The sequence below is a fragment of the Pseudophryne corroboree genome, chromosome 3 (assembly GCF_028390025.1).
Source record: "Pseudophryne corroboree isolate aPseCor3 chromosome 3, aPseCor3.hap2, whole genome shotgun sequence".
NCBI lineage: Eukaryota > Metazoa > Chordata > Amphibia > Anura > Myobatrachidae > Pseudophryne > Pseudophryne corroboree.
The window spans coordinates 440,435,352-440,459,524 of record NC_086446.1 but is presented as its reverse complement, the minus strand read 5'-3'; the positions used below and the strand labels follow the sequence as shown (position 1 = coordinate 440,459,524).

At 47.5% G+C, this 24,173-nt stretch overlaps 52 non-coding genes across 52 annotated transcripts; 26 read left to right on the top strand and 26 right to left on the bottom strand.

The window, feature by feature from the left end:
* Window positions 1-110: 110 nt before the first annotated feature.
* TRNAR-CCU (transfer RNA arginine (anticodon CCU)) lies at window positions 111-183 on the bottom strand. Its single transcript has one exon. It is a non-coding gene; the product is annotated as a tRNA-Arg (tRNA).
* Window positions 184-295: 112 nt separating this feature from the next.
* On the top strand, window positions 296-366 carry TRNAG-GCC (transfer RNA glycine (anticodon GCC)). Its single transcript has one exon. It is a non-coding gene; the product is annotated as a tRNA-Gly (tRNA).
* Window positions 367-1,228: 862 nt separating this feature from the next.
* TRNAK-CUU (transfer RNA lysine (anticodon CUU)) lies at window positions 1,229-1,301 on the bottom strand. Its single transcript has one exon. It is a non-coding gene; the product is annotated as a tRNA-Lys (tRNA).
* A 107-nt stretch (window positions 1,302-1,408) lies between these two features.
* Window positions 1,409-1,479, top strand: TRNAG-GCC (transfer RNA glycine (anticodon GCC)). The gene has a single exon. It is a non-coding gene; the product is annotated as a tRNA-Gly (tRNA).
* Window positions 1,480-1,969: 490 nt separating this feature from the next.
* On the bottom strand, window positions 1,970-2,042 carry TRNAK-CUU (transfer RNA lysine (anticodon CUU)). Its single transcript has one exon. It is a non-coding gene; the product is annotated as a tRNA-Lys (tRNA).
* A 107-nt stretch (window positions 2,043-2,149) lies between these two features.
* TRNAG-GCC (transfer RNA glycine (anticodon GCC)) lies at window positions 2,150-2,220 on the top strand. Its single transcript has one exon. It is a non-coding gene; the product is annotated as a tRNA-Gly (tRNA).
* An 861-nt stretch (window positions 2,221-3,081) lies between these two features.
* TRNAK-CUU (transfer RNA lysine (anticodon CUU)) lies at window positions 3,082-3,154 on the bottom strand. The gene has a single exon. It is a non-coding gene; the product is annotated as a tRNA-Lys (tRNA).
* A 112-nt stretch (window positions 3,155-3,266) lies between these two features.
* TRNAG-GCC (transfer RNA glycine (anticodon GCC)) lies at window positions 3,267-3,337 on the top strand. Its single transcript has one exon. It is a non-coding gene; the product is annotated as a tRNA-Gly (tRNA).
* Window positions 3,338-4,204: 867 nt separating this feature from the next.
* Window positions 4,205-4,277, bottom strand: TRNAK-CUU (transfer RNA lysine (anticodon CUU)). The gene has a single exon. It is a non-coding gene; the product is annotated as a tRNA-Lys (tRNA).
* A 107-nt stretch (window positions 4,278-4,384) lies between these two features.
* On the top strand, window positions 4,385-4,455 carry TRNAG-GCC (transfer RNA glycine (anticodon GCC)). The gene has a single exon. It is a non-coding gene; the product is annotated as a tRNA-Gly (tRNA).
* Window positions 4,456-4,945: 490 nt separating this feature from the next.
* On the bottom strand, window positions 4,946-5,018 carry TRNAK-CUU (transfer RNA lysine (anticodon CUU)). The gene has a single exon. It is a non-coding gene; the product is annotated as a tRNA-Lys (tRNA).
* A 107-nt stretch (window positions 5,019-5,125) lies between these two features.
* Window positions 5,126-5,196, top strand: TRNAG-GCC (transfer RNA glycine (anticodon GCC)). The gene has a single exon. It is a non-coding gene; the product is annotated as a tRNA-Gly (tRNA).
* A 122-nt stretch (window positions 5,197-5,318) lies between these two features.
* Window positions 5,319-5,391, bottom strand: TRNAK-CUU (transfer RNA lysine (anticodon CUU)). Its single transcript has one exon. It is a non-coding gene; the product is annotated as a tRNA-Lys (tRNA).
* Window positions 5,392-5,498: 107 nt separating this feature from the next.
* On the top strand, window positions 5,499-5,569 carry TRNAG-GCC (transfer RNA glycine (anticodon GCC)). The gene has a single exon. It is a non-coding gene; the product is annotated as a tRNA-Gly (tRNA).
* A 119-nt stretch (window positions 5,570-5,688) lies between these two features.
* On the bottom strand, window positions 5,689-5,761 carry TRNAK-CUU (transfer RNA lysine (anticodon CUU)). Its single transcript has one exon. It is a non-coding gene; the product is annotated as a tRNA-Lys (tRNA).
* A 668-nt stretch (window positions 5,762-6,429) lies between these two features.
* TRNAK-CUU (transfer RNA lysine (anticodon CUU)) lies at window positions 6,430-6,502 on the bottom strand. Its single transcript has one exon. It is a non-coding gene; the product is annotated as a tRNA-Lys (tRNA).
* A 106-nt stretch (window positions 6,503-6,608) lies between these two features.
* Window positions 6,609-6,679, top strand: TRNAG-GCC (transfer RNA glycine (anticodon GCC)). The gene has a single exon. It is a non-coding gene; the product is annotated as a tRNA-Gly (tRNA).
* A 1,604-nt stretch (window positions 6,680-8,283) lies between these two features.
* Window positions 8,284-8,356, bottom strand: TRNAK-CUU (transfer RNA lysine (anticodon CUU)). The gene has a single exon. It is a non-coding gene; the product is annotated as a tRNA-Lys (tRNA).
* A 112-nt stretch (window positions 8,357-8,468) lies between these two features.
* TRNAG-GCC (transfer RNA glycine (anticodon GCC)) lies at window positions 8,469-8,539 on the top strand. Its single transcript has one exon. It is a non-coding gene; the product is annotated as a tRNA-Gly (tRNA).
* Window positions 8,540-9,216: 677 nt separating this feature from the next.
* On the top strand, window positions 9,217-9,287 carry TRNAG-GCC (transfer RNA glycine (anticodon GCC)). Its single transcript has one exon. It is a non-coding gene; the product is annotated as a tRNA-Gly (tRNA).
* A 119-nt stretch (window positions 9,288-9,406) lies between these two features.
* TRNAK-CUU (transfer RNA lysine (anticodon CUU)) lies at window positions 9,407-9,479 on the bottom strand. The gene has a single exon. It is a non-coding gene; the product is annotated as a tRNA-Lys (tRNA).
* A 107-nt stretch (window positions 9,480-9,586) lies between these two features.
* TRNAG-GCC (transfer RNA glycine (anticodon GCC)) lies at window positions 9,587-9,657 on the top strand. The gene has a single exon. It is a non-coding gene; the product is annotated as a tRNA-Gly (tRNA).
* Window positions 9,658-10,147: 490 nt separating this feature from the next.
* On the bottom strand, window positions 10,148-10,220 carry TRNAK-CUU (transfer RNA lysine (anticodon CUU)). The gene has a single exon. It is a non-coding gene; the product is annotated as a tRNA-Lys (tRNA).
* A 107-nt stretch (window positions 10,221-10,327) lies between these two features.
* On the top strand, window positions 10,328-10,398 carry TRNAG-GCC (transfer RNA glycine (anticodon GCC)). The gene has a single exon. It is a non-coding gene; the product is annotated as a tRNA-Gly (tRNA).
* A 490-nt stretch (window positions 10,399-10,888) lies between these two features.
* Window positions 10,889-10,961, bottom strand: TRNAK-CUU (transfer RNA lysine (anticodon CUU)). The gene has a single exon. It is a non-coding gene; the product is annotated as a tRNA-Lys (tRNA).
* Window positions 10,962-11,068: 107 nt separating this feature from the next.
* TRNAG-GCC (transfer RNA glycine (anticodon GCC)) lies at window positions 11,069-11,139 on the top strand. Its single transcript has one exon. It is a non-coding gene; the product is annotated as a tRNA-Gly (tRNA).
* An 857-nt stretch (window positions 11,140-11,996) lies between these two features.
* Window positions 11,997-12,069, bottom strand: TRNAK-CUU (transfer RNA lysine (anticodon CUU)). The gene has a single exon. It is a non-coding gene; the product is annotated as a tRNA-Lys (tRNA).
* Window positions 12,070-12,176: 107 nt separating this feature from the next.
* TRNAG-GCC (transfer RNA glycine (anticodon GCC)) lies at window positions 12,177-12,247 on the top strand. The gene has a single exon. It is a non-coding gene; the product is annotated as a tRNA-Gly (tRNA).
* Window positions 12,248-12,737: 490 nt separating this feature from the next.
* On the bottom strand, window positions 12,738-12,810 carry TRNAK-CUU (transfer RNA lysine (anticodon CUU)). Its single transcript has one exon. It is a non-coding gene; the product is annotated as a tRNA-Lys (tRNA).
* Window positions 12,811-12,917: 107 nt separating this feature from the next.
* On the top strand, window positions 12,918-12,988 carry TRNAG-GCC (transfer RNA glycine (anticodon GCC)). Its single transcript has one exon. It is a non-coding gene; the product is annotated as a tRNA-Gly (tRNA).
* An 861-nt stretch (window positions 12,989-13,849) lies between these two features.
* Window positions 13,850-13,922, bottom strand: TRNAK-CUU (transfer RNA lysine (anticodon CUU)). Its single transcript has one exon. It is a non-coding gene; the product is annotated as a tRNA-Lys (tRNA).
* A 112-nt stretch (window positions 13,923-14,034) lies between these two features.
* Window positions 14,035-14,105, top strand: TRNAG-UCC (transfer RNA glycine (anticodon UCC)). The gene has a single exon. It is a non-coding gene; the product is annotated as a tRNA-Gly (tRNA).
* Window positions 14,106-14,967: 862 nt separating this feature from the next.
* Window positions 14,968-15,040, bottom strand: TRNAK-CUU (transfer RNA lysine (anticodon CUU)). The gene has a single exon. It is a non-coding gene; the product is annotated as a tRNA-Lys (tRNA).
* Window positions 15,041-15,152: 112 nt separating this feature from the next.
* Window positions 15,153-15,223, top strand: TRNAG-GCC (transfer RNA glycine (anticodon GCC)). Its single transcript has one exon. It is a non-coding gene; the product is annotated as a tRNA-Gly (tRNA).
* An 861-nt stretch (window positions 15,224-16,084) lies between these two features.
* Window positions 16,085-16,157, bottom strand: TRNAK-CUU (transfer RNA lysine (anticodon CUU)). The gene has a single exon. It is a non-coding gene; the product is annotated as a tRNA-Lys (tRNA).
* A 112-nt stretch (window positions 16,158-16,269) lies between these two features.
* Window positions 16,270-16,340, top strand: TRNAG-GCC (transfer RNA glycine (anticodon GCC)). The gene has a single exon. It is a non-coding gene; the product is annotated as a tRNA-Gly (tRNA).
* Window positions 16,341-16,830: 490 nt separating this feature from the next.
* TRNAK-CUU (transfer RNA lysine (anticodon CUU)) lies at window positions 16,831-16,903 on the bottom strand. Its single transcript has one exon. It is a non-coding gene; the product is annotated as a tRNA-Lys (tRNA).
* A 107-nt stretch (window positions 16,904-17,010) lies between these two features.
* TRNAG-GCC (transfer RNA glycine (anticodon GCC)) lies at window positions 17,011-17,081 on the top strand. The gene has a single exon. It is a non-coding gene; the product is annotated as a tRNA-Gly (tRNA).
* Window positions 17,082-17,572: 491 nt separating this feature from the next.
* On the bottom strand, window positions 17,573-17,645 carry TRNAK-CUU (transfer RNA lysine (anticodon CUU)). Its single transcript has one exon. It is a non-coding gene; the product is annotated as a tRNA-Lys (tRNA).
* Window positions 17,646-18,313: 668 nt separating this feature from the next.
* On the bottom strand, window positions 18,314-18,386 carry TRNAK-CUU (transfer RNA lysine (anticodon CUU)). Its single transcript has one exon. It is a non-coding gene; the product is annotated as a tRNA-Lys (tRNA).
* Window positions 18,387-18,493: 107 nt separating this feature from the next.
* TRNAG-GCC (transfer RNA glycine (anticodon GCC)) lies at window positions 18,494-18,564 on the top strand. The gene has a single exon. It is a non-coding gene; the product is annotated as a tRNA-Gly (tRNA).
* An 861-nt stretch (window positions 18,565-19,425) lies between these two features.
* TRNAK-CUU (transfer RNA lysine (anticodon CUU)) lies at window positions 19,426-19,498 on the bottom strand. Its single transcript has one exon. It is a non-coding gene; the product is annotated as a tRNA-Lys (tRNA).
* A 107-nt stretch (window positions 19,499-19,605) lies between these two features.
* Window positions 19,606-19,676, top strand: TRNAG-GCC (transfer RNA glycine (anticodon GCC)). Its single transcript has one exon. It is a non-coding gene; the product is annotated as a tRNA-Gly (tRNA).
* Window positions 19,677-20,536: 860 nt separating this feature from the next.
* TRNAK-CUU (transfer RNA lysine (anticodon CUU)) lies at window positions 20,537-20,609 on the bottom strand. Its single transcript has one exon. It is a non-coding gene; the product is annotated as a tRNA-Lys (tRNA).
* A 107-nt stretch (window positions 20,610-20,716) lies between these two features.
* On the top strand, window positions 20,717-20,787 carry TRNAG-GCC (transfer RNA glycine (anticodon GCC)). Its single transcript has one exon. It is a non-coding gene; the product is annotated as a tRNA-Gly (tRNA).
* Window positions 20,788-21,648: 861 nt separating this feature from the next.
* On the bottom strand, window positions 21,649-21,721 carry TRNAK-CUU (transfer RNA lysine (anticodon CUU)). The gene has a single exon. It is a non-coding gene; the product is annotated as a tRNA-Lys (tRNA).
* A 112-nt stretch (window positions 21,722-21,833) lies between these two features.
* TRNAG-GCC (transfer RNA glycine (anticodon GCC)) lies at window positions 21,834-21,904 on the top strand. Its single transcript has one exon. It is a non-coding gene; the product is annotated as a tRNA-Gly (tRNA).
* Window positions 21,905-22,765: 861 nt separating this feature from the next.
* On the bottom strand, window positions 22,766-22,838 carry TRNAK-CUU (transfer RNA lysine (anticodon CUU)). The gene has a single exon. It is a non-coding gene; the product is annotated as a tRNA-Lys (tRNA).
* Window positions 22,839-22,950: 112 nt separating this feature from the next.
* On the top strand, window positions 22,951-23,021 carry TRNAG-GCC (transfer RNA glycine (anticodon GCC)). The gene has a single exon. It is a non-coding gene; the product is annotated as a tRNA-Gly (tRNA).
* Window positions 23,022-23,140: 119 nt separating this feature from the next.
* On the bottom strand, window positions 23,141-23,213 carry TRNAK-CUU (transfer RNA lysine (anticodon CUU)). Its single transcript has one exon. It is a non-coding gene; the product is annotated as a tRNA-Lys (tRNA).
* Window positions 23,214-23,320: 107 nt separating this feature from the next.
* TRNAG-GCC (transfer RNA glycine (anticodon GCC)) lies at window positions 23,321-23,391 on the top strand. The gene has a single exon. It is a non-coding gene; the product is annotated as a tRNA-Gly (tRNA).
* Window positions 23,392-23,690: 299 nt separating this feature from the next.
* On the top strand, window positions 23,691-23,761 carry TRNAG-GCC (transfer RNA glycine (anticodon GCC)). The gene has a single exon. It is a non-coding gene; the product is annotated as a tRNA-Gly (tRNA).
* Window positions 23,762-24,173: the final 412 nt, after the last annotated feature.

The following is a 24,173-nucleotide window of genomic DNA, read 5'->3' as shown; positions in this document are numbered from 1 at the left end:
TTTTGCTGATATGGCAGTGTATTTTGTGAAAGTGAGGACAGCCATTTGCGCTGTGGTGGTGCAAGTATACAGTGTTCCACATACAATGGTACAGAAAAAGAAAAAACATCCGCCCAACGTGGGGCTCGAACCCACGACCCTGAGATTAGGAGTCTCATGCTCTACCAACTGAGCTAGCCAGGCTTGGATGTGAATGTATGGAGGTGATGGCAAGGCAAGGCAAGGCATCCTGACACTCCTGCTTTGTTTCATACACTAAAGTACACGAGTAAGTGTAAAACTAAGTATCTGTGGAGCATTGGTGGTTCAGTGGTAGAATTCTCGCCTGCCACGCGGGAAGCCCGGGTTCGATTCCCGGCCAATGCAGTCCTGAGTTTTTGCTGATATGGCAGTGCATTTTGTGAAAGTGAGGACAGCCATTTGCGCTGTGGTGGTGCAAGTTGACAGTGTTCCACATACAATGGTACAGGAAAAGAAAAAAAAACATCCGCCCAATGTGGGGCTCGAACCCACGACCCTGAGATTAAGAGTCTCATGCTTTACCGACTGAGTTAGCAATGCTTGGTAACCGAGGAGTTGTGGTGATGGCAAGGCAAGGCATCCTGACTCTCCTGCTTTGTTTTGTACACTAAAGTACATGAGTAAGTCTAAAATTAAGCATCTGTGGATCATTGGTGGTTCAGTGGTAGAAATCTAGCCGGCCACGTGGGAGGCCGGGTTCAATTCCCGGTCAATACATTCCTGAGTTTTTGCTGATAGGGCAGTGCATTTTGTGAAAGTGAGGACAGCCATTTGCGCTGTGGTGATGCAAGTATACACTGTTCCACATACAATGGTACAGGAAGAGAAAAAAACAACTGCCCAACATGGAGCTCAAATACATGACCCTAAGATTAATAGTCTTATGCTCTAGCGACTGTGCTAGTCGGGCTTGGTTACGTAGGCTTGGAGGTGATGGCAAGGCAAGGCATCCTGACACTCCTGCTTTGTTTTATACACTAAAGTACATGAGTAAGTGTAAAATTAGGCATCTGTGGAGCATTGTTGGTTCAGTGGTAGAATTCTCGCCAGCCACGCGTGAGGCCCGGAATCGATTCCCGGCCAATGCAGTCCTGAGTTTTTGCTGATATGGCAGTGTATTTTGTGAAAGTGAGGACAGCCATTTGCGCTGTGGTGGTGCAAGTTGACAGTGTTCCACATACAATGGTACAGGAAAAGAAAAAACATCCGCCCAACTTGGGGCTCGAACCCACGACCCTGAGATTAAGAGTCTCATGCTCTACCGACTGAGCTAGCCAGGCTTGGTTGAGAATGTATGGAGGTGATGGCAAGGCAAGGCATCCTGACACTCCTGCTTTGTTTCATACACTAAAGTACACGAGTAAGTGTAAAATTAAGTATTTGTGGAGCATTGGTGGTTCAGTGGTAGAATTCTCGCCTGCCACGCGGGAGACCTGGGTTCGATTTCCGGCCAATGCAGTCCTGAATTTTTGCTGATATGGCAGTGCATTTTGTAAAAGTGAGGACAGCCATTTGCGCTGTGGTGGGGCAAGTTGACAGTGTTCCACATACAATGGTACAGGAAAAGAAAAAAAACATCCACCCAATGTGGGGCTCGAACCCACGACCCTGAGATTAAGAGTTTCATGCTTTACCGACTGAGTTAGCAATGCTTGGTAACCGAGGAGTTGTGGTGATGGCAAGGCAAGGCATCCTGACTCTCCTGCTTTGTTTTGTACACTAAAGTACATGAGTAAGTCTAAAATTAAGCAACTGTGGATCATTGGTGGTTCAGTTGTAGAAATCTAGCCGGCCACGTGGGAGGCCGGGTTCAATTCCCGGTCAATACATTCCTGAGTTTTTGCTGATAGGGCAGTGCATTTTGTGAAAGTGAGGACAGCCATTTGCGCTGTGGTGGTGCAAGTATACAGTGTTCCACATACAATGGTACAGGAAAAGAAAAAACATCCGCCCAACGTGGGGCTCGAACCCACGACCCTGAGATTAAGAGTCTCATGCTCTACCGACTGAGCGAGCCAGGCTTGGTTGAGAATGTATGGAGGTGATGGCAAGGCAAGGCATCCTGACACTCCAGCTTTATTTCATACACTAAAGTACACGAGTAAGTGTAAAATTAAGTATCCGTGGAGCATTGGTGGTTCAGTGGTAGAATTCTCGCCTGCCACGCGGGAGGCCCGGGTTCGATTCCCGGCCAATGCAGTGCTGAGTCTTTGCTGATATGGCAGTGAATTTTGTGAAAGTGAGGACAGCCATTTGCGCTGTGGTGGTGCAAGTTGACAGTGTTCCACATACAATGGTACAGGAAAAGAAAAAAAACATCCGCCCAATGTGGGGCTCAAACCCACGACCCTGAGATTAAGAGTCTCATGCTTTACCGACTGAGTTAGCAATGCTTGGTAACCGAGGAGTTGTGGTGATGGCAAGGCAAGGCATCCTGACTCTCCTGCTTTGTTTTGTACACTAAAGTACATGAGTAAGTCTAAAATTAAGCATCTGTGGATCATTGGTGGTTCAGTGGTAGAAATCTAGCCGGCCATGTGGGAGGCCGGGTTCAATTCCCGGTCAATACATTCCTGAGTTTTTGCTGATAGGGCAGTGCATTTTGTGAAAGTGAGGACAGCCATTTGCGCTGTGGTGATGCAAGTATACACTGTTCCACATACAATGGTACAGGAAGAGAAAAAAACAACTGCCCAACATGGAGCTCAAATACATGACCCTAAGATTAATAGTCTTATGCTCTAGCGACTGTGCTAGTCGGGCTTGGTTACGTAGGCTTGGAGGTGATGGCAAGGCAAGGCATCCTGACACTCCTGCTTTGTTTTATACACTAAAGTACATGAGTAAGTGTAAAATTAGGCATCTGTGGAGCATTGTTGGTTCAGTGGTAGAATTCTCGCCTGCCACGCGTGTGGCCTGGAATCGATTCCCGGCCAATGCAGTCCTGAGTTTTTGCTGATATGGCAGTGTATTTTGTGAAAGTGAGGACAGCCATTTGCGCTGTGGTGGTGCAAGTTGACAGTGTTCCACATACAATGGTATAGGAAAAGAAAAAACATCCGCCCAACGTGGGGCTCGAACCCACGACCCTGAGATTAAGAGTCTCATGCTCTACCGACTGAGCTAGCCAGGCTTGGATGTGAATGTATGGAGGTGATGGCAAGGCAAGGCAAGGCATCCTGACACTCCTGCTTTGTTTCATACACTAAAGTACACGAGTAAGTGTAAAATTAAGTATCTGTGGAGCATTGGTGGTTCAGTGGTAGAATTCTCGCCTGCCACGCGGGAGGCCCGGGTTCGATTCCCGGCTAATGCAGTCCTGAGTTTTTGCTGATATGGCAGTGCATTTTGTGAAAGTGAGGACAGCCATTTGCGCTGTGGTGGTGCAAGTTGACAGTGTTCCACATACAATGGTACAGGAAAAGAAAAAAAACATCCGCCCAATGTGGGGCTCGAACCCACGACCCTGAGATTAAGAGTCTCATGCTTTACCGACTGAGTTAGCAATGCTTGGTAACCGAGGAGTTGTGGTGGTGGTGATGGCAAGGCAAGGCATCCTGACTCTCCTGCTTTGTTTTGTACACTAAAGTACATGAGTAAGTCTAAAATTAAGCATCTGTGGATCATTGGTGGTTCAGTGGTAGAAATCTAGCCGGCCACATGGGAGGCCGGGTTCAATTCCCGGTCAATACATTCCTGAGTTTTTGCTGATAGGGCAGTGCATTTTGTGAAAGTGAGGACAGCCATTTGCGCTGTGGTGATGCAAGTATACACTGTTCCACATACAATGGTACAGGAAGAGAAAAAAACAACTGCCCAACATGGAGCTCAAATACATGACCCTAAGATTAATAGTCTTATGCTCTAGCGACTGTGCTAGTCGGGCTTGGTTACGTAGGCTTGGAGGTGATGGCAAGGCAAGGCATCCTGACACTCCTGCTTTGTTTTATACACTAAAGTACATGAGTAAGTGTAAAATTAGGCATCTGTGGAGCATTGGTGGTTCAGTGGTAGAATTCTCGCCTGCCACGCGTGAGGCCCGGAATCGATTCCTGGCCAATGCAGTCCTGAGTTTTTGCTGATATTGCAGTGTATTTTGTGAAAGTGAGGACAGCCATTTGCGCTGTGGTGGTGCAAGTTGACAGTGTTCCACATACAATGGTATAGGAAAAGAAAAAACATCCGCCCAACGTGGGGCTCGAACCCACGACCCTGAGATTAAGAGTCTCATGCTCTACCGACTGAGCTAGCCAGGCTTGGTTGAGAATGTATGGAGGTGATGGCAAGGCAAGGCATCCTGACACTCCTGCTTTGTTTCATACACTAAAGTACACGAGTAAGTGTAAAATTAAGTATTTGTGGAGCATTGGTGGTTCAGTGGTAGAATTCTCGCCTGCCACGCGGGAGACCCGGGTTCGATTTCCGGCCAATGCAGTCCTGAATTTTTGCTGATATGGCAGTGCATTTTGTGAAAGTGAGGACAGCCATTTGCGCTGTGGTGGGGCAAGTTGACAGTGTTCCACATACAATGGTACAGGAAAAGAAAAAAAACATCCGCCCAATGTGGGGCTCGAACCCACGACCCTGAGATTAAGAGTCTCATGCTTTACCGACTGAGTTAGCAATGCTTGGTAACCGAGGAGTTGTGGTGATGGCAAGGCAAGGCATCCTGACTCTCCTGCTTTGTTTTGTACACTAAAGTACATGAGTAAGTCTAAAATTAAGCATCTGTGGATCATTGGTGGTTCAGTGGTAGAAATCTAGCCGGCCACGTGGGAGGCCGGGTTCAATTCCCGGTCAATACATTCCTGAGTTTTTGCTGATATGGCAGTGCATTTTGTGAAAGTGAGGACAGCCATTTGCGCTGTGGTGGTGCAAGTTGACAGTGCTCCACATACAATGGTACAGGAAAAGAAAAAACATCCGCCCAACGTGGGGCTCGAACCCACCACCCTGAGATTAAGAGTCTCATGCTCTACCGACTGAGCTAGCCAGGCTTGGTTGAGAATGTATGGAGGTGATGGCAAGGCAAGGCATCCTGACACTCCTGCTTTGTTTCATACACTAAAGTACACGAGTAAGTGTAAAATTAAGTATTTGTGGAGCATTGGTGGTTCAGTGGTAGAATTCTCGCCTGCCACGCGGGAGACCCGGGTTCGATTTCCGGCCAATGCAGTCCTGAATTTTTGCTGATATGGCAGTGCATTTTGTGAAAGTGAGGACAGCCATTTGCGCTGTGGTGGGGCAAGTTGACAGTGTTCCACATACAATGGTACAGGAAAAGAAAAAAAAGCATCCGCCCAATGTGGGGCTCGAACCCACGACCCTGAGATTAAGAGTCTCATGCTCTACCGACTGAGCTAGCCATGCTTGGTTGAGAATGTACGGAGGTGATGGCAAGACAAGGCATCCTGACACTCCTGCTTTGTTTCATACACTAAAGTACACGAGTAAGTGTAAAATTAAGTATTTGTGGAGCATTGGTGGTTCAGTGGTAGAATTCTCGCCTGCCACGCGGGAGACCCGGGTTCGATTTCCGGCCAATGCAATCCTGAGTTTTTGCTGATATGGCAGTGTATTTTGTGAAAGTGAGGACAGCCATTTGCGCTGTGGTGGTGCAAGTTGACAGTGTTCCACATACAATGGTACAGGAAAAGAAAAAACATCCGCCCAACGTGGGGCTCGAACCCACGACCCTGAGATTAAGAGTCTCATGCTCTACCGACTGAGCTAGCCAGGCTTGGTTGAGAATGTATGGAGGTGATGGCAAGGCAAGGCATCCTGACACTCCTGCTTTGTTTCATACACTAAAGTACACGAGTAAGTGTAAAATTAAGTATTTGTGGAGAATTGGTGGTTCAGTGGTAGAATTCTCGCCTGCCACGCGGGAGACCCGGGTTCGATTTCCGGCCAATGCAGTCCTGAATTTTTGCTGATATGGCAGTGCATTTTGTGAAAGTGAGGACAGCCATTTGCGCTGTGGTGGGGCAAGTTGACAGTGTTCCACATACAATGGTACAGGAAAAGAAAAAAAACATCCACCCAATGTGGGGCTCGAACCCACGACCCTGAGATTAAGAGTCTCATGCTTTACCGACTGAGTTAGCAATGCTTGGTAACCGAGGAGTTGTGGTGATGGCAAGGCAAGGCATCCTGACTCTCCTGCTTTGTTTTGTACACTAAAGTACATGAGTAAGTCTAAAATTAAGCAACTGTGGATCATTGGTGGTTCAGTTGTAGAAATCTAGCCGGCCACGTGGGAGGCCGGGTTCAATTCCCGGTCAATACGTTCCTGAGTTTTTGCTGATAGGGCAGTGCATTTTGTGAAAGTGAGGACAGCCATTTGCGCTGTGGTGGTGCAAGTATACAGTGTTCCACATACAATGGTACAGGAAAAGAAAAAACATCCGCCCAACGTGGGGCTCGAACCCACGACCCTGAGATTAAGAGTCTCATGCTCTACCGACTGAGCGAGCCAGGCTTGGTTGAGAATGATAGAGGTGATGGCAAGGCAAGGCATCCTGACACTCCTGCTTTATTTCATACACTAAAGTACACGAGTAAGTGTAAAATTAAGTATCCGTGGAGCATTGGTGGTTCAGTGGTAGAATTCTCGCCTGCCACGCGGGAGGCCCGGGTTCGATTCCCGGCCAATGCAGTGCTGAGTCTTTGCTGATATGGCAGTGCATTTTGTGAATGTGAGGACAGCCATTTGCGCTGTGGTGGTGCAAGTTGACAGTGTTCCACATACAATGGTACAGGAAAAGAAAAAAAAGCATCCGCCCAATGTGGGGCTCGAACCCACGACCCTGAGATTAAGAGTCTCATGCTTTACCGACTGAGTTAGCAATGCTTGGTAACCGAGGAGTTGTGGTGATGGCAAGGCAAGGCATCCTGACTCTCCTGCTTTGTTTTGTACACTAAAGTACATGAGTAAGTCTAAAATTAAGCATCTGTGGATCATTGGTGGTTCAGTGGTAGAAATCTAGCCGGCCACGTGGGAGGCCGGGTTCAATTCCCGGTCAACACATTCCTGAGTTTTTGCTGATAGGGCAGTGCATTTTGTGAAAGTGAGGACAGCCATTTGCGCTGTGGTGATGCAAGTATACACTGTTCCACATACAATGGTAAAGGAAGAGAAAAAAACAACTGCCCAACATGGAGCTCAAATACATGACCCTAAGATTAATAGTCTTATGCTCTAGCGACTGTGCTAGTCGGGCTTGGTTACGTAGGCTTGGAGGTGATGGCAAGGCAAGGCATCCTGACACTCCTGCTTTGTTTTATACACTAAAGTACATGAGTAAGTGTAAAATTAGGCATCTGTGGAGCATTGGTGTTTCAGTGGTAGAATTCTCGCCTGCCACGCGTGTGGCCTGGAATCGATTCCCGGCCAATGCAGTCCTGAGTTTTTGCTGATATGGCAGTGCATTTTGTGAAAGTGAGAACAGTCATTTGCGCTGTGGTGGTGCAAGTTGACAGTGTTCCACATACAATGGTACAGGAAAAGAAAAAAAACATCCGCCCAATGTGGGGCTCAAACCCACGACCCTGAGATTAAGAGTCTCATGCTTTACCGACTGAGTTAGCAATGCTTGGTAACCGAGGAGTTGTGGTGATGGCAAGGCAAGGCATCCTGACTCTCCTGCTTTGTTTTGTACACTAAAGTACATGAGTAAGTCTAAAATTAAGCATCTGTGGATCATTGGTGGTTCAGTGATAGAAATCTAGCCGGCCATGTGGGAGGCCGGGTTCAATTCCCGGTCAATACATTCCTGAGTTTTTGCTGATAGGGCAGTGCATTTTGTGAAAGTGAGGACAGCCATTTGCGCTGTGGTGATGCAAGTATACACTGTTCCACATACAATGGTACAGGAAGAGAAAAAAACAACTGCCCAACATGGAGCTCAAATACATGACCCTAAGATTAATAGTCTTATGCTCTAGCGACTGTGCTAGTCGGGCTTGGTTACGTAGGCTTGGAGGTGATGGCAAGGCAAGGCATCCTGACACTCCTGCTTTGTTTTATACACTAAAGTACATGAGTAAGTGTAAAATTAGGCATCTGTGGAGCATTGGTGGTTCAGTGGTAGAATTCTCGCCTGCCACGCGTGAGGCCCGGAATCGATTCCCGGCCAATGCAGTCCTGAGTTTTTGCTGATATGGCAGTGTATTTTGTGAAAGTGAGGACAACCATTTGCGCTGTGGTGGTGCAAGTATACAGTGTTCCACATACAATGGTACAGAAAAAGAAAAAACATCCGCCCAACGTGGGGCTCGAACCCATGACCTTGAGATTAAGAGTCTCATGCTCTACCGACTGAGCTAGCCAGGCTTGGATGTGAATGTATGGAGGTGATGGCAAGGCAAGGCAAGGCATCCTGACACTCCTGCTTTGTTTCATACACTAAAGTACACGAGTAAGTGTAAAATTAAGTATCTGTGGAGCATTGGTGGTTCAGTGGTAGAATTCTCGCCTGCCACGCGGGAGGCCCGGGTTCGATTCCCGGCCAATGCAGTCCTGAGTTTTTGCTGATATGGCAGTGCATTTTGTGAAAGTGAGGACAGCCATTTGCGCTGTGGTGGTGCAAGTTGACAGTGTTCCACATACAATGGTACAGGAAAAGAAAAAAAACATCCGCCCAATGTGGGGCTCGAACCCACGACCCTGAGATTAAGAGTCTCATGCTTTACCGACTGAGTTAGCAATGCTTGGTAACCGAGGAGTTGTGGTGGTGGTGATGGCAAGGCAAGGCATCCTGACTCTCCTGCTTTGTTTTGTACACTAAAGTACATGAGTAAGTCTAAAATTAAGCATCTGTGGATCATTGGTGGTTCAGTGGTAGAAATCTAGCCGGCCACGTGGGAGGCCGGGTTCAATTCCAGGTCAATACATTCCTGAGTTTTTGCTGATAGGGCAGTGCATTTTGTTAAAGTGAGGACAGCCATTTGCGCTGTGGTGATGCAAGTATACACTGTTCCACATACAATGGTACAGGAAGAGAAAAAAACAACTGCCCAACATGGAGCTCAAATACATGACCCTAAGATTAATAGTCTTATGCTCTAGCGACTGTGCTAGTCGGGCTTGGTTACGTAGGCTTGGAGGTGATGGCAAGGCAAGGAATCCTGACACTCCTGCTTTGTTTTATACACTAAAGTACATGAGTAAGTGTAAAATTAGGCATCTGTGGAGCATTGGTGGTTCAGTGGTAGAATTCTCGCCTGCCACGCGGGAGGCCCGGGTTCGATTCCCGGCCAATGCAGTCCTGAGTTTTTGCTGATATGGCAGTGTATTTTGTGAAAGTGAGGACAGCCATTTGCGCTGTGGTGGTGCAAGTTGACAGTGTTCCACATACAATGGTACAGGAAAAGAAAAAACATCCGCCCAACGTGGGGCTCGAACCCACGACCCTGAGATTAAGAGTCTCATGCTCTACCGACTGAGCTAGCCAGGCTTGGTTGAGAATGTATGGAGGTGATGGCATGGCAAGGCATCCTGACACTCCTGCTTTGTTTCATACACTAAAGTACACGAGTAAGTGTAAAATTAAGTATTTGTGGAGCATTGGTGGTTCAGTGGTAGAATTCTTGCCTGCCACGCGGGAGACCCGGGTTCGATTTCCGGCCAATGCAGTCCTGAATTTTTGCTGATATGGCAGTGCATTTTGTGAAAGTGAGGACAGCCATTTGCGCTGTGGTGGGGCAAGTTGACAGTGTTCCACATACAATGGTACAGGAAAAGAAAAAAAACATCCGCCCAATGTGGGGCTCGAACCCACGACCCTGAGATTAAGAGTCTCATGCTTTACCGACTGAGTTAGCAATGCTTGGTAACCGAGGAGTTGTGGTGATGGCAAGGCAAGGCATCCTGACTCTCCTGCTTTGTTTTGTACACTAAAGTACATGAGTAAGTCTAAAATTAAGCATCTGTGGATCATTGGTGGTTCAGTGGTAGAAATCTAGCCGGCCACGTGGGAGGCCGGGTTCAATTCCCGGTCAATACATTCCTGAGTTTTTGCTGATATGGCAGTGCATTTTGTGAAAGTGAGGACAGCCATTTGCGCTGTGGTGGTGCAAGTATACAGTGTTCCACATACAATGGTACAGGAAAAGAAAAAACATCCGCCCAACGTGGGGCTCGAACCCACGACCCTGAGATTAAGAGTCTCATGCTCTACCGACTGAGCTAGCCAGGCTTGGTTGAGAAAGTATGGAGGTGATGGCAAGGCAAGGCATCCTGACACTCCTGCTTTGTTTCATACACTAAAGTACACGAGTAAGTGTAAAATTAAGTATTTGTGGAGCATTGGTGGTTCAGTGGTAGAATTCTCGCCTGCCACGCGGGAGGCCTGGGTTCGATTTCCGGCCAATGCAGTCCTGGATTTTTGCTGATATGGCAGTGCATTTTGTGAAAGTGAGGACAGCCATTTGCGCTGTGGTGGTGCAAGTTGACAGTGTTCCACATACAATGGTACAGGAAAAGAAAAAAAACATCCGCCCAATGTGGGGCTCGAACCCACGACCCTGAGATTAAGAGTCTCATGCTTTACCGACTGATTTAGCAATGCTTGGTAACCAAGGAGTAGTGGTGATGGCAAGGCAAGGCATCCTGACTCTCCTGCTTTGTTTTGTACACTAAAGTACATGAGTAAGTCTAAAATTAAGCATCTGTGGATCATTGGTGGTTCAGTGGTAGAAATCTATCCGGCCACGTGGGAGGCCGGGTTCAATTCCCGGTCAATACATTCCTGAGTTTTTGCTGATAGGGCAGTGCATTTTGTGAAAGTGAGGACAGCCATTTGCGCTGTGGTGGTGCAAGTATACAGTGTTCCACATACAATGGTACAGAAAAAGAAAAAACATCCGCCCAACGTGGGGCTCGAACCCACGACCCTGAGATTAAGAGTCTCATGCTCTACCGACTGAGCTAGCCAGGCTTGGTTGAGAATGTATGGAGGTGATGGCAAGGCAAGGCATCCTGACACTCCTGCTTTATTTCATACACTAAAGTACACGAGTAAGTGTAAAATTAAGTATCCGTGGAGCATTGGTGGTTCAGTGGTAGAATTCTCGCCTGCCATGCGGGAGGCCCGGGTTCGATTCCCGGCCAATGCAGTGCTGAGTCTTTGCTGATATGGCAGTGCATTTTGTGAAAGTGAGGACAGCCATTTGCGCTGTGGTGGGGCAAGTTGACAGTGTTCCACATACAGTGGTACAGGAAAAGAAAAAAAAGCATCCGCCCAAAGTGGGGCTCGAACCCACGACCTTGATATTAAGAGTCTCATGCTTTACCGACTGAGTTAGCAATGCTTGGTAACCGAGGAGTTGTGGTGATGGCAAGGCAAGGCATCCTGACTCTCCTGCTTTGTTTTGTACACTAAAGTACATGAGTAAGTCTAAAATTAAGCATCTGTGGATCATTGGGGGTTCAGTGGTAGAAATCTAGCCGGCCACGTGGGATGCCGGGTTCAATTCCCGGTCAATACATTCCTGAGTTTTTGCTGATAGGGCAGTGCATTTTGTGAAAGTGAGGACAGCCATTTGCGCTGTGGTGATGCAAGTATACACTGTTCCACATACAATGGTAAATGAAGAGAAAAAAACAACTGCCCAACATGGAGCTCAAATACATGACCCTAAGATTAATAGTCTTATGCTCTAGCGACTGTGCTAGTCGGGCTTGGTTACGTAGGCTTGGAGGTGATGGCAAGGCATCCTGACACTCCTGCTTTGTTTTATACACTAAAGTACATGAGTAAGTGTAAAATTAGGCATCTGTGGAGCATTGGTGGTTCAGTGGTAGAATTCTCGCCTGCCACTCGTCAGGCCCGGAATCGATTCCCGGCCAATGCAGTCCTGAGTTTTTGCTGATATGGCAGTGTATTTTGTGAAAGTGAGGACAGCCATTTGCGCTGTGGTTGTGCAAGTTGACAGTGTTCCACATACAATGGTACAGGAAAAGAAAAAACATCCGCCCAACGTGGGGCTCGAACCCACGACCCTGAGATTAAGAGTCTCATGCTCTACCGACTGAGCTAGCCAGCCTTGGTTGAGAATGTATAAAGGTGATGGCAAGGCAAGGCCTCCTGACACTCCTGCTTTATTTCATACACTAAAGTACACGAGTAAGTGTAAAGTTAAGTATCTGTGGAGCATTGGTGGTTCAGTGGTAGAATTCTCGCCTGCCACGCGGGAGGCCCGGGTTCGATTTCCGGCCAATGCAGTCCTGAATTTTTGCTGATATGGCAGTGCATTTTGTGAAAGTGAGGACAGCCATTTGCGCTGTGGTGGTGCAAGTTGACAGTGTTCCACATACAATGGTACAGGAAAAGAAAAAAAACATCCGCCCAATGTGGGGCTCGAACCCACGACCCTGAGATTAAGAGTCTCATGCTTTACCGACTGAGTTAGCAATGCTTGGTAACCGAGGAGTTGTGGTGATGGCAAGGCAAGGCATCCTGACTCTCCTGCTTTGTTTTGTACACTAAAGTACATGAGTAAGTCTAAAATTAAGCATCTGTGGATCATTGGTGGTTCAGTGGTAGAAATCTAGCCGGCCACGTGAGAGGCCGGGTTCAATTCCCGGTCAATACATTCCTGAGTTTTTGCTGATAGGGCAGTGCTTTTTGTGAAAGTGAGGACAGCCATTTGCGCTGTGGTGGTGCAAGTATACAGTGTTCCACATACAATGGTACAGAAAAAGAAAAAACATCCGCCCAACGTGGGGCTCGAACCCACGACCCTGAGATTAAGAGTCTCATGCTCTACCGACTGAGCTAGCCAGGCTTGGTTGAGAATGTATGGAGGTGATGGCAAGGCAAGGCATCCTGACACTCCTGCTTTATTTCATACACTAAAGTACACGAGTAAGTGTAAAATTAAGTATCTGTGGAGCATTGGTGGTTCAGTGGTAGAATTCTCGCCTGCCATGCGGGAGGCCTGGGTTCGATTCCCGGCCAATGCAGTCCTGAGTTTTTGCTGATATGGCAGTGCATTTTGTGAAAGTGAGGACAGCCATTTGCGCTGTGGTGGGGCAAGTTGACAGTGTTCCACATACAATGGTACAGGAAAAGAAAAAAAACATCCACCCAATGTGGGGCTCGAACCCACGACCCTGAGATTAAGAGTCTCATGCTTTACCGACTGAGTTAGCAATGCTTGGTAACCGAGGAGTTATGGTGATGGCAAGGCAAGGCATCCTGACTCTCTTGCTTTGTTTTGTACACTAAAGTACATGAGTAAGTCTAAAATTAAGCATCTGTGGATCATTGGTGGTTCAGTGGTAGAAATCTAGCCGGCCACGTGGGAGGCCGGGTTCAATTCCCGGTCAATACATTCCTGAGTTTTTGCTGATAGGGCAGTGCATTTTGTGAAAGTGAGGACAGCCATTTGCGCTGTGGTGATGCAAGTATACACTGTTCCACATACAATGGTACAGGAAGAGAAAAAAACAACTGCCCAACATGGAGCTCAAATACATGACCCTAAGATTAATAGTCTTATGCTCTAGCGACTGTGCTAGTCGGGCTTGGTTACGTAGGCTTGGAGGTGATGGCAAGGCAAGGCATCCTGACACTCCTGCTTTGTTTTATACACTAAAGTACATGAGTAAGTGTAAAATTAGGCATCTGTGGAGCATTGGTGGTTCAGTGGTAGAATTCTCGCATTCCACGCGTGAGGCCCGGAATCGATTCCCGGCCAATGCAGTCCTGAGTTTTTGCTGATATGGCAGTGTATTTTGTGAAAGTGAGGACAGCCATTTGCGCTGTGGTGGTGCAAGTATACAGTGTTCCACATACAATGGTACAGGAAAAGAAAAAACATCCGCCCAATGTGGGGCTCGAACCCACGACCATGAGATTAAGATTCTCAAGCTCTACCGACTGAGCTAGCCAGGCTTGGTTGCAAATGTATGGAGGTGATGGCAAGGCAATGCAAGGCATCCTGACACTCCTGCTTTGTTTCATACACTAAAGTACACGAGTAAGTGTAAAATTAAGTAACTGTGGAGCATTGGTGGTTCAGTGGTATAATTCTCGCCTTCCACGCGGGAGGCCCGTGTTCGATTCCCGGCCAATGCAGTCCTGAGTTTTTGCTGATATGGCAGTGCATTTTGTGAAGGTGAGGACAGCCATTTGCGCTGTGGTGGTGCAAGTTGACAGTGTTCCAAATACAATGGTACAGGAAAAGAAAAAAAAACATCCGCCCAATGTGGGGCTCGAACCCACGACCCTGAGATTAAGAGTCTCATGCTTTACCGACTGAGTTAGCAATGCTTGGTAACCGAGGAGTTGTGGTGATGGCAAGGCAAGGCATCCTGACTCTCCTGCTTTGATTTGTACTCTAAAGTACATGAGTAAGTCTAAAATTAAGCATCTGTGGATCATTGGTGGTTCAGTGGTAGAAATCTAGCCGGCCACGTGGGAGGCCGGGTTCAATTCCCGGTCAATACATTCCTGAGTTTTTGCTGATAGGGCAGTGCATTTTGTGAAAGTGAGGACAGCCATTTGCGCTGTGGTGATGCAAGTATACACTGTTCCACATACAATGGTAAAGGAAGAGAAAAAAACAACTGCCCAACATGGAGCTCAAATACATGACCCTAAGATTAATAGTCTTATGCTCTAGCGACTGTGCTAGTCGGGCTTGGTTACGTAGGCTTGGAGGTGATGGCAAGGCAAGGCATCCTGACACTCCTGCTTTGTTTTATACACTAAAGTACATGAGTAAGTGTAAAATGAGGCATCTGTGGAGCATTGGTGGTTCAGTGGTAGAATTCTCGCCTGCCACTCGTGAGGCCTGGAATCGATTCCCGGCCAATGCAGTCTTGAGTTTTTGCTGATATGGCAGTGTATTTTGTGAAAGTGAGGACAGCCATTTGCGCTGTGGTGGTGCAAGAATACAGTGTTACACATACAATGGTACAGGAAAAGAAAAAACATCCACCCAACGTGGGGCTCGAACCCACGACCCTGAGATTAAGAGTCTCATGCTCTACCGACTGAGCTAGCCAGGCTTGGTTGCAAATGTATGGAGGTGATGGCAAGGCAAGGCAAGGCATCCTGACACTCCTGCTTTGTTTCATACACTAAAGTACACGAGTAAGTGTAAAATTAAGTACCTGTGGAGCATTGGTGGTTCAGTGGTAGAATTCTCGCCTGCCACGCGGGAGGCCCGGGTTCCATTCCCGGCCAATGCAGTCCTGAGTTTTTGCTGATATGGCAGTGCATTTTGTGAAAGTGAGGACAGCCATTTGCGCTGTGGTGGTGCAAGTTGACAGTGTTCCAAATACAATGGTACAGGAAAAGAAAAAAAACATCCGCCCAATGTGGGGCTCGAACCCACGACCCTGAGATTAAGAGTCTCATGCTTTACCGACTGAGTTAGCAATGCTTGGTAACCGAGGAGTTGTGGTGATGGCAAGGCAAGGCATCCTGACTCTCCTGCTTTGTTTTGTACACTAAAGTACATGAGTAAGTCTAAAATTAAGCATCTGTGGATCATTGGTGGTTCAGTGGTAGAAATCTAGCCGGCCACATGGGAGGCCGGGTTCAATTCCCGGTCAATACATTCCTGAGTTTTTGCTGATAGGGCAGTGCATTTTGTGAAAGTGAGGACAGCCATTTACGCTGTGGTGATGCAAGTATACACTGTTCCACATACAATGGTACAGGAAGAGAAAAAAACAACTGCCCAACATGGAGCTCAAATACATGACCCTAAGATTAATAGTCTTATGCTCTAGCGACTGTGCTAGTCGGGCTTGGTTACGTAGGCTTGGAGGTGATGGCAAGGTAAGGCATCCTGATACTCCTGCTTTGTTTTATACACTAAAGTACATGAGTAAGTGTAAAATTAGGCATCTGTGGAGCATTGGTGGTTCAGTGGTAGAATTCTCGCCTGCCACGCGTGAGGCCCGCAATCGATTCCCGGCCAATGCAGTCCTTAGTTTTTGCTGATATGGCAGTGTATTTTGTGAAAGTGAGGACAGCCATTTGCGCTGTGGTGGTGCAAGTATACAGTGTTCCACATACAATGGTACAGGAAAAGAAAAAACATCCGCCCAACGTGGGGCTCGAACCCACGACCCTGAGATTAAGAGTCTCATGCTCTACCGACTGAGCTAGCCAGGCTTGGTTGCGAATGTATGGAGGTGATGGCAAGGCAAGGCAAGGCATCCTGACACTCCTGCTTTGTTTCATACACTAAAGTACACGAGTAAGTGTAAAATTAAGTACCTGTGGAGCATTGGTGGTTCAGTGGTAGAATTCTCGCCTGCCACGCGGGAGGCCTGGGTTCGATTCCCGGCCAATGCAGTCCTGATTTTTTGCTGATATGGCAGTGCATTTTGTGAAAGTGAGGACAGCCATTTGCGCTGTGGTGGTGCAAGTTGACAGTGTTCCACATACAATGGTACAGGAAAAGAAAAAAAACATCCGCCCAATGTGGGGCTCGAACCCACGACCCTGAGATTAAGAGTCTCATGCTTTACCGACTGAGTTAGCAATGCTTGGTAAGCGAGGAATTGTGGTGATGGCAAGGCAAGGCATCCTGACTCTCCTGCTTTGTTTTGTACACTAAAGTACATGAGTAAGTCTAAAATTAAGCATCTGTGGATCGTTGGTGGTTCAGTGGTAGAAATCTAGCCGGCCACGTGGGAGGCCGGGTTCAATTCCGGGTCAATACATTCCTGAGTTTTTGCTGATAGGGCAGTGCATTTTGTGAAAGTGAGGACAGTCATTTGCGCTGTGGTGGTGCAAGTATACAGTGTTCCACATACAATAGTACAGGAAAGGAAAAAACATCCACCCAACGTGGGGCTCGAACCCACGACCCTGAGATTAAGAGTCTCATGCTCTACCGACTGAGCTAGCCAGGCTTGGTTGAGAATGTATGGAGGTGATGGCAAGGCAAGGCATCCTGACACTCCTGCTTTGTTTCATACACTAAAGTACACGAGTAAGTGTAAAATTAAGTACCTGTGGAGCATTGGTGGTTCAGTGGTAGAATTCTCGCCTGCCACGCGGGAGGCCCGGGTTCGATTTCCGGCCAATGCAGTCCTGAATTTTTGCTGATATGGCAGTGCATTTTGTGAAAGTGAGGACAGCCATTTGCGCTGTGGTGGTGCAAGTTGACAGTGTTCCACATACAATGGTACAGGAAAAGAAAAAAAACATCCGCCTAATGTGGGGCTCGAACCCACGACCCTGAGATTAAGAGTCTCATGCTTTACCGACTGAGTTAGCAATGCTTGGTAACCGAGGATTTGTGGTGATGGCAAGGCAAGGCATCCTGACTCTCCTGCTTTGTTTTGTACACTAAAGTACATGAGTAAGTCTAAAATTAAGCATCTGTGGAACATTGGTGGTTCAGTGGTAGAATTCTCGCCTGCCACTCGTGAGGCCTGGAATCGATTCCCGGCCAATGCAGTCCTGAGTTTTTGCTGATATGGCAGTGTATTTTGTGAAAGTGAGGACAGCCATTTGCGCTGTGGTGGTGGAAGTATACAGTGTTCCACATACAATGGTACAGGAAAAGAAAAAACATCCGCCCAACGTGGGGGTCGAACCCACGACCCTGAGATTAAGAGTCTCATGCTCTACCGACTGAGCTAGCCAGGCTTGGTTGAGAATGTATAAAGGTGATGGCAAGGCAAGGCATCCTGACACTCCTGCTTTATTTCATACACTAAAGTACACGAGTAAGTGTAAAGTTAAGTATCTGTGGAGCATTGGTGGTTCAGTGGTAGAATTCTCGCCTGCCACGCGGGAGGCCCGCGTTCGATTTCCGGCCAATGCAGTCCTGAATTTTTGCTGATATGGCAGTGCATTTTGTGAAAGTGAGGACAGCCATTTGCGCTGTGGTGGTGCAAGTTGACAGTGTTCCACATACAATGGTACAGGAAAAGAAAAAAAACATCCACCCAATGTGGGGCTCGAACCCACGACCCTGACATTAAGAGTCTCATGCTTTACCGACTGAGTTAGCAATGCTTGGTAAGCGAGGAGTTGTGGTGATGGCAAGGCAAGGCATCCTGACTCTCCTGCTTTGTTTTGTACACTAAAGTACATGAGTAAGTCTAAAATTAAGCATCTGTGGATCATTGGTGGTTCAGTGGTAGAAATCTAGCCGGCCACGTGGGAGGCCGGGTTCAATTCCGGGTCAATACATTCCTGAGTTTTTGCTGATAGGGCAGTGCATTTTGTGAAAGTGAGGACAGCCATTTGCGCTGTGGTGGTGCAAGTATACAGTGTTCCACATACAATGGTACAGGAAAGGAAAAAACATCCGCCCAACGTGGGGCTCGAACCCACGACCCTGAGATTAAGAGTCTCATGCTCTACCGACTGAGCTAGCCAGGCTTGGTTGAGAATGTATGGAGGTGATGGCAAGGCAAGGCATCCTGACACTCCTGCTTTGTTTCATACACTAAAGTACACGAGTAAGTGTAAAATTAAGTACCTGTGGAGCATTGGTGGTTCAGTGGTAGAATTCTCGCCTGCCACGCGGGAGGCCCGGGTTCGATTCCCGGCCAATGCAGTCCTGAGTTTTTGCTGATATGGCAGTGCATTTTGTGAAAGTGAGGACAGCCATTTGCGCTGTGGTGGTGCAAGTTGACAGTGTTCAAAATACAATGGTACAGGAAAAGAAAAAAAACATCCGCCCAATGTGGGGCTCGAACCCACGACCCTGAGATTAAGAGTCTCATGCTTTACCGACTAAGTTAGCAATGCTTGGTAACCGAGGAGTTGTGGTGATGGCAAGGCAAGGCATCCTGACTCTCCTGCTTTGTTTTGTACACTAAAGTACATGAGTAAGTCTAAAATTAAGCATCTGTGGATCATTGGTGGTTCAGTGGTAGAAATCTAGCCGGCCACGTGGGAGGCCGGGTTCAATTCCCGGTCAATACATTCCTGAGTTTTTGCTGATAGGGCAGTGCATTTTGTGAAAGTGAGGACAGCCATTTGCGCTGTGGTGATGCAAGTATACACTGTTCCACATACAATGGTAAAGGAAGAGAAAAAAACAACTGCCCAACATGGAGCTCAAATACATGACCCTAAGATTAATAGTCTTATGCTCTAGCGACTGTGCTAGTCGGGCTTGGTTACGTAGGCTTGGAGGTGATGGCAAGGCAAGGCATCCTGACACTCCTGCTTTGTTTTATACACTAAAGTACATGAGTAAGTGTAAAATTAGGCATCTGTGGAGCATTGGTGGTTCAGTGGTAGAATTCTCGCCTGCCACTCGTGAGGCCCGGAATCGATTCCCGGCCAATGCAGTCCTGAGTTTTTGCTGATATGGCAGTGTATTTTGTGAAAGTGAGGACAGCCATTTGCGCTGTGGTGGTGCAAGTTGACAGTGTTCCACATACAATGGTACAGGAAAAGAAAAAACATCCGCCCAACGTGGGGCTCGAACCCACGACCCTGAGATTAAGAGTCTCATGCTCTACCGACTGAGCTAGCCAGGCTTGGTTGAGAATGTAAGGAGGTGATGGCAAGGCAAGGCATCCTGACACTCCTGCTTTGTTTCATACACTAAAGTACACGAGTAAGTGTAAAATTAAGTACCTGTGGAGCATTGGTGGTTCAGTGGTAGAATTCTCGCCTGCCACTCGGGAGGCCCGGGTTCGATTCCCGGCCAATGCAGTCCTGAGTTTTTGCTGATATGGCAGTGCATTTTGTGAAAGTGAGGACAGCCATTTGCGCTGTGGTGGGGCAAGTTGACAGTGTTCCACATACAATGGTACAGGAAAAGAAAAAAAACATCCGCCCAATGTGGGGCTCGAACCCACGACCCTGAGATTAAGAGTCTCATACTTTACCGACTGAGTTAGCAATGCTTGGTAACCGAGGAGTTGTGGTGATGGCAAGGCAAGGCATCCTGACTCTCCTGCTTTGTTTTGTACACTAAAGTACATGAGTAAGTCTAAAATTAAGCATCTGTGGATCATTGGTGGTTCAGTGGTAGAAATCTAGCCGGCCACGTGGGAGGCCGGGTTCAATTCCCGGTCAATACATTCCTGAGTTTTTGCTGATAGGGCAGTGCATTTTGTGAAAGTGAGGACAGTCATTTGCGCTGTGGTGGTGCAAGTATACAGTGTTCCACATACAATGGTACAGGAAAGGAAAAAACATCCGCCCAATGTGGGGCTCGAACCAACGACCCTGAGATTAAGAGTCTTATGCTCTAGCGACTGTGCTAGTCGGGCTTGGTTACGTAGGCTTGGAGGTGATGGCAAGGCAAGGCATCCTGACACTCCTGCTTTGTTTTATACACTAAAGTACATGAGTAAGTGTAAAATTAGACATCTGTGGAGCATTGGTGGTTCAGTGGTAGAATTCTTGCCTGCCACGCGTGAGGCCCGGAATCGATTCCCGGCCAATGCAGTCCTGAGTTTTTGCTGATATGGCAGTGTATTTTGTGAAAGTGAGGACATCCATTTGCGCTGTGGTGGTGCAAGTTGACAGTGTTCCACATACAATGGTACAGGAAAAGAAAAAACATCCGCCTAACGTGGGGCTCGAACCCACGACCCTGAGATTAAGAGTCTCATGCTCTACCGACTGAGCTAGCCAGGCTTGGTTGAGAATATATGGAGGTGATGGCAAGGCAAGGCATCCTGACACTCCTGCTTTGTTTCATACACTAAAGTACACGAGTAAGTGTAGCATGAAGTACCTGTGGAGCATTGGTGGTTCAGTGGTAGAATTCTCGCCTGCCACGCGGGAGGCCCGGGTTCGATTCCCGGCCAATGCAGTCCTAAGTTTTTGCTGATATGGCAGTGCATTTCGTGAAAGTGAGGACAGCCATTTGCGCTGTGGTGGTGCAAGTTGACAGTGTTCCACATACAATGGTACAGGAAAAGAAAAAAAACATCCGCCCAATGTGGGGCTCGAACCCACGACCCTGAGATTAAGAGTCTCATGCTTTACCGACTGAGTTAGCAATGCTTGGTAACCGAGGAGTTGTGGTGATGGCAAGGCAAGGCATCCTGACTCTCCTGCTTTGTTTTGTACACTAAAGTACATGAGTAAGTCTAAAATTAAGCATCTGTGGATCATTGGTGGTTCAGTGGTAGAAATCTAGCCGGCCACATGGGAGGCCGGGTTCAATTCCCGGTCAATACATTCCTGAGTTTTTGCTGATAGGGCAGTGCATTTTGTGAAAGTGAGGACAGCCATTTACGCTGTGGTGATGCAAGTATACACTGTTCCACATACAATGGTACAGGAAGAGAAAAAAACAACTGCCCAACATGGAGCTCAAATACATGACCCTAAGATTAATAGTCTTATGCTCTAGCGACTGTGCTAGTCGGGCTTGGTTACGTAGGCTTGGAGGTGATGGCAAGGTAAGGCATCCTGATACTCCTGCTTTGTTTTATACACTAAAGTACATGAGTAAGTGTAAAATTAGGCATCTGTGGAGCATTGGTGGTTCAGTGGTAGAATTCTCGCCTGCCACGCGTGAGGCCCGCAATCGATTCCCGGCCAATGCAGTCCTGAGTTTTTGCTGATATGGCAGTGTATTTTGTGAAAGTGAGGACAGCCATTTGCGCTGTGGTGGTGCAAGTATACAGTGTTCCACATACAATGGTACAGGAAAAGAAAAAACTTCCGCCCAACGTGGGGCTCGAACCCACGACCCTGAGATTAAGAGTCTCATGCTCTACCGACTGAGCTAGCCAGGCTTGGTTGCGAATGTATGGAGGTGATGGCAAGGCAAGGCAAGGCATCCTGACACTCCTGCTTTGTTTCATACACTAAAGTACACGAGTAAGTGTAAAATTAAGTACCTGTGGAGCATTGGTGGTTCAGTGGTAGAATTCTCGCCTGCCACGCGGGAGGCCCGGGTTCGATTCCCGGCCAATGCAGTCCTGATTTTTTGCTGATATGGCAGTGCATTTTGTGAAAGTGAGGACAGCCATTTGCGCTGTGGTGGTGCAAGTTGACAGTGTTCCACATACAATGGTACAGGAAAAGAAAAAAAACATCCGCCCAATGTGGGGCTCGAACCCACGACCCTGAGATTAAGAGTCTCATGCTTTACCGACTGAGTTAGCAATGCTTGGTAACCGAGGAGTTGTGGTGATGGCAAGGCAAGGCATCCTGACTCTCCTGCTTTGTTTTGTACACTAAAGTACATGAGTAAGTCTAAAATTAAGCATCTGTGGATCGTTGGTGGTTCAGTGGTAGAAATCTAGCCGGCCACGTGGGAGGCAGGGTTCAATTCCCGGTCAATACATTCCTGAGTTTTTGCTGATAGGGCAGTGCATTTTGTGAAAGTGAGGACAGCCATTTACGCTGTGGTGATGCAAGTATACACTGTACCACATACAATGGTACAGGAAGAGAAAAAAACAACTGCCCAACATGGAGTTCAAATACATGACCCTAAGATTAATAGTCTTATGCTCTAGCGACTGTGCTAGTCGGGCTTGTTTACGTAGGCTTGGAGGTGATGGCAAGGCAAGGCATCCTGATACTCCTGCTTTGTTTTATACACTAAAGTACATGAGTAAGTGTAAAATTAGGCATCTGTGGAGCATTGGTGGTTCAGTGGTAGAATTCTCGCCTGCCACACGTGAGGCCCGGAATCGATTCCCGGCCAATGCAGTCCTGAGTTTTTGCTGATATGGCAGTGTATTTTGTGAAAGTGAGGACAGCCATTTGCGCTGTGGTGGTGCCAGTATACAGTGTTCCACATACAATGGTACAGGAAAAGAAAAAACATCCGCCCAACGTGGGGCTCGAACCCACGACCCTGAGATTAAGAGTCTCATGCTCTACCGACTGAGCTAGCCAGGCTTGGTTGCTAATGTATGGAGGTGATGGCAAGGCAAGGCAAGGCATCCTGACACTCCTGCTTTGTTTCATACACTAAAGTACACGAGTAAGTGTAAAATTAAGTACCTGTGGAGCATTGGTGGTTCAGTGGTAGAATTCTTGTCTGCCACGCGAGAGGCCTGGGTTCGATTCCCGGCCAATGCAGTCCTGATTTTTTGCTGATATGGCAGTGCATTTTGTGAAAGTGAGGACAGCCATTTGCGCTGTGGTGGTGCAAGTTGACAGTGTTCCACATACAATGGAACAGGAAAAGAAAAAACATCCGCCCAACGTGGGGCACGAACCCACGACCCTGAGATTAAGAGTCTCATGCTCTATCGACTGAGCTAGCCAGGCTTGGTTGAGAATATATGGAGGTGATGGCAAGGCAAGGCATCCTGACACTCCTGATTTGTTTCATACACTAAAGTACACGAGTAAGTGTGAAATTAAGTACCTGTGGAGCATTGGTGGTTCAGTGGTAGAATTCTCGCCTGCCACGCGGGAGGCCTGGGTTCGATTCCCGGCCAATGCAGTCCTGATTTTTTGCTGATATGGCAGTGCATTTTGTGAAAGTGAGGACAACCATTTGCGCTGTGGTGGTGCAAGTTGACAGTGTTCCACATACAATGGTACTGGAAAAGAAAAAACATCCGCCCAACGTGGGGCTCGAACCCACGACCCTGAGATTAAGAGTCTCATGCTCTACCGACTGAGTTAGCCATGCTTGGTTGAGAACGTATGGAGGTGATGGCAAGGCAAGGCATCCTGACACTCCTGCTTTGTTTCATACACTAAAGTACACGAGTAAGTGTAACATTAAGTACCTGTGGAGCATTGGTGGTTCAGTGGTAGAATTCTTGCCTGCCACGCGGGAGGCCCGGGTTCGATTCCCGGCCAATGCAGTCCTAAGTTTTTGCTGATATGGCAGTGCATTTTGTGAAAGTGAGGACAGCCATTTGCGCTGTGGTGGTGCAAGTTGACAGTGTTCCACATACAATGGTACAGGAAAAGAAAAAAAACATCCGCCCAATGTGGGGCTCAAACCCACGACCCTGAGATTAAGAGTCTCATGCTTTACCGACTGAGTTAGCAATGCTTGGTAACCGAAGAGTTGTGGTGATGGCAAGGCAAGGCATCCTGACTCTCCTGCTTTGTTTTGTACACTAAAGTACATGAGTAAGTCTAAAATTAAGCATCTGTGGATCATTGGTGGTTCAGTGGTAGAAATCTAGCCGTCCACGTGGGAGGCCGGGTTCAATTCCCGGTCAATACATTCCTGAGTTTTTGCTGATAGGGCAGTGCATTTTGTGAAAG